This window comes from Stegastes partitus, unplaced genomic scaffold (assembly GCF_000690725.1).
Source record: "Stegastes partitus isolate 25-593 unplaced genomic scaffold, Stegastes_partitus-1.0.2 Scaffold896, whole genome shotgun sequence".
NCBI classification, from domain to species: Eukaryota; Metazoa; Chordata; class Actinopteri; family Pomacentridae; genus Stegastes; species Stegastes partitus.
Window position 1 is genome coordinate 235,168 of NW_007578627.1, and position 4,478 is coordinate 239,645.

The window sequence follows — 4,478 nt, forward strand, 5'->3', positions numbered from 1 at the left end:
AGCGCCGCCGTCAAATGGCTGCAGGGATTTAATAACCTCAAACGGACAACAGGTACTGTAGGAATCACTTATAGCGTTTTATGCATTATTGCCGTGCGACTTCATTCCTGATTCCAACACAATAGTGTACAAGAACAGGATTTTAGAGGACAGAGATGAATTTAAAAAAGAAACACAGATCAAATTTACCTGATTTATTCAAGCAAATTATATTTTTCCAGGCTGAGCTGTGAGTCCGTTTCATTTTTGGAGGCTACTAGTCATTCAGAAAGCTGACGGATCCCCATTAAATGGATGAAATCTAAAATGTATCACACTGCTTTTCATTCTGGAGGTCATTATTTTAACTAATTACCTTCCCGTACAGTGAGCGATCGCCGGAGCCTTTGGAAAAGACAGATAAGGCAGGTATGTTTGTGCAGAAGGTGTGGACGGGGGGAAAGCAGGACCGGAGGAAAAGCACCGCGGACGGGCACAAACGGCACAATAGCTCGATTGTATGGCGAGTGTTTAATGGCAGCTGTACACAAAGACCCCAATTTGCTGAGTGTCTTGAGGTTAGGCCCCTGTGTGCCCTCTTTTGTTCTCTGTTTACGTGGGTCACAGCAAACACAGGCCATTACCAGCAAACAAAAACATGAAATTAGGGTTGTATCAGGCACAGGAGCAGGGCGGCGAAAAACAAAGAAAGTCTGGGGAACCGGATTTAGAGTTTGGGTGTAAATCTGTCTTTTTTTTGCACTTTCTCCTCCCCTTCTACTGTTTGCAGGCTACTGACCTCTAAATCCCCTTTGCTATGAGAAACAACAACAACTTTCAAGCTAGCAACCGACATGGTTTAAAAATGTAAATTTTGTCAGCGATTTAGAACATGCAGTACGGCCTGTTTTTGGTGAATTTGCCATTTTAATAATCACCAAAACAACACCGTTTCGCAGGGGCACCATCACTGCATCCTGGGCTGAGCACCGCCAGAGATGGTTGGTTTAAAGTAAAAGACAAACATGCCAGAGCATTTTCCCCCTATACCAGAATGATATAGAACATTTTCCAGCACGATGGAGATAGATTAGGTTTAACTATATGTATTTGTATGTTACGTATGAGACCAAAAAAAAAAGAATTACAAAAGAAAACGCATCATTATTTAGAGCAGGTTTGACTATTATATGATTAACAACAAGGTTTAAATTCTATGACGAACCCACAAAACCGACCAATTAGACTAAAGCGTTATATTCCCGTTCCTTGGTCAGTATGAAACTTCTGCAGCTCTGTTTCCTGTGTTGTCTTCATATGATATAGATTCTCCAGCAGCTCAGCAGGCAGCCGCAGATCGACTAACAATAAAAAGAGCTGGAAACATAGTGAAAGCCAGTCATCTGCTCACGTGGACGAGGAGATTTGTGGACAGAACAGGTGATCTGCGTCCTCCGGAGAGACGTGGAGTTCACTAGTTCAAGGATACGCGGACTAATATGGCAGCTTTCTCGCCTGAGGCTGGGAGAAATTAAGAGAAAAAGGATCGATTAGCTATCAGGCCAAGCTTAACTGGAACCCTGACCTCCTAATGCAGAACATCGCTGTATACATCATTAACAGTGCTGGACACTGTTGCTGAGCTTTACATGATATCTGAGCATAAGCTGAATAATAATCACTTAGAGCAACAGTATTCTGATTAACTCTGACACTGATGTTCTGCTGGCGCGTCTTTAATCTGTGTTAACTGCACATTGGACATGTTCTACCTGATGCCAGTCAGTCACATATCTGTGCTGTCAAGGCATGAAGGTGCAGCTGCTTGCATCTGGACTGCAGTTATTGTGCTCGCAGGCGTCTCCTGTCAGCTCAGGCAGTTGCACCAGTGAGGCTGTTCATTGACTGGGAGCCCAGGAGAAGCTTCATTGAAATCCAACACATCAAACATGCCTAGAAGGCATTTCTTCATCTTCTCCAAGAGCTGCTCCTCTCTCTCTCTCTTTTTTTTTTTCCTGATAGAGAAGACTCCAGCCTCCACCTTGGAAGGAGAAGAAACAGCCGCACACATGCAAAAGCTGTTTCACACTTGGCATTAACTGCTCAGCAGGAATAAAATGATAATAAAAATATAGAAAATGCATGCCTCTGTTCTTGCAGGCGTTTTCTTTAATGTTCCTGTAATGCTCCCGCTTTCCTCCATAAATATTTTGTCGATTTCCACATCCTCTGCAACGCTTAAGTATGAGCCACATCAAACATACAGTAAGACTTTATGCTTTTATTTATGAATAAACCTCCATTAAATGGAAGTAAATCTTCTATAAAGTCTTTTGTCTGAGTGGTTTCCTGGAGTGGGAGCAGTCGAGCTCATGTGTTTACTTGAAATCAGTTTCTAATCGGCATCCTTGGCTCTTTAAGTAACGCTAAGCTAACATGCTTTTAACGTTTCACTCCGAGGTCAACTAAACTGTTTTCAAGAAGGGTGCTGGTCTTTAAAGTTTAAAAGGCTTTTCTTTCTCTCATCCACAGCAGAAAGAACAAATCCCAGATACATCTAATGGTTTCCACGTCTAGAAGCGCCATAAGCAGAAGTACATCACGTTTATTTTAGAAACACGTGTGATATATCAGGAGCCTTTAAGGACGATGCTTCCATGGTTGATGATTTCTGATTTGCTGCATTTACACATTTTGCAAGCAAATACAAACTACCAAAGAAAACAACTGTTTAGCTGTGATGAAGCATAATTATACCTTCCTTTATTGGTCGCACTCATTCCACTGGTTTCTTTGACAACATTTAACTATGCTCATATATCGCTTTTTTTGTTCAGTACTTTTATTGCCAATTTGCACCCATTTGCACATTAGCTAAATGCTACTTTCCATAAATTGTATTCCTTCTGACTGCTTATTTTTCAATTTTACTGATATGCAATACAAAAACAAAAGACAGAAACGAGTCGACTCTGCAGAAGGGAGCTGAGCAGGAGCTTGCACAATGCACAGAAAATCAAAACCTACTTAAGAGTCAAAGCTGAAGATCCAAACTGATTAGAAAGTGTTTTTGTTTTTCCAATTGGTAAGAGCTGTCCTTTGCACGGCCAGACACGAGCTAGTTAACGTGAAAAATGCCGTCTAAGCAGCCACAATAGAGTCCTGAACAGTATCTGAACTGAACTTAATAACGCTCCTCAACAGCGTTCATTCCTGTGCCATTGTCTGAGCGGCTCGCTGTGACCTAATTTCATCACTATTCAGTTGGATTAACGACAGCCAAACAAAAGATAATGAGTCCGTCTGCGGCGGCGGCGGCGTGAAAGTGAAGACGTGGAGGTGGGAGAAAGAAATCTTAATCTGTTTTGTTTTTCTTACTCAACTGTACTCGCTGTGTATAATCTGCTTCTCAACATTTAGCGCGATAGCATCTCCCTTTTCTTCTTCCTCCTTTTATGTCTTATCTCTCCGTTGGGGGGCTGCAGCAATGAGATGAAGTGAATTGAAAACAATCGATTGGGCAGTTTACACAATTTATACACAAAGCGGTTTTGCTATCAGGTGCTTTTCTCGCAGTGTTTTTAAGGCACAAAGAGAGCTGGTTGCTTTACTGACGTATATTATTATTAAGCACGATCTCAATAGGTGCATTGATATCTTGCTTTCAACTGCATTTTCAAACTTGTGGCCAAGCAGTCCATGGTAACTTTTAGCTCCACTGCTGTGAGAAAAAGTCCGATATAATCCGAAAATAATTAAGAAATCTCCATCTATAATCCATAGACCGATGACCTAGCCATCTCACAGGCTCCTGCCCAGGTTTTCTTTCTCTATATCGGCTGGAAGGCATGGATTAGTTTAAACAGGATGCAGAAAGATGCATGCAGATATGTGTGTGCAGATCCGACTGCTGCAAAAAGCATCAAATTGTAGGTTAAAATAGAGCCGAAACAAAAAGAAACAGCAACAACAAAAAATAGCAACCCTGATATTACAACCACGCAAATTAAATTTCAAACGTGACCTTTGTGTCATAATCAACTAAAATGGCAGGAGGCTGAACATTAAAGTTCCCAGTAGGTTCTATAATTACTCCAAATCAAGTTGGGTGGTTGTAGCTCATCCATTAAACCCTCTGCAATCATGTCTGTTGTTGCAGTGAGATTTGGCCCCATTTCCAGTATGAGAAGCATCCTGAAATTAAAGGTTCTGGTCCGTTTTATTAACCCACACCAGCAGGTTTCCTCACTGAAACTGTAACACAGGTAGTTTGCTGACTACTGAACTGTTTACAAAGCAGCTCTTCTAAGAGAGCAACGTCTGCGAGGCGACTCCTGCCTACAGGAAACGCATTCGCAGGAAGTGATGCAAATTTAATGTGAACACTTCTGCTGCTTGCATGTAGAGCACCACACCGAGAGGCTAGACGCCGGCCACGGGGAAAAACCTATATACATATTGAATGCACAACACAAGTCTTCCATTTCTGTCAATCATTT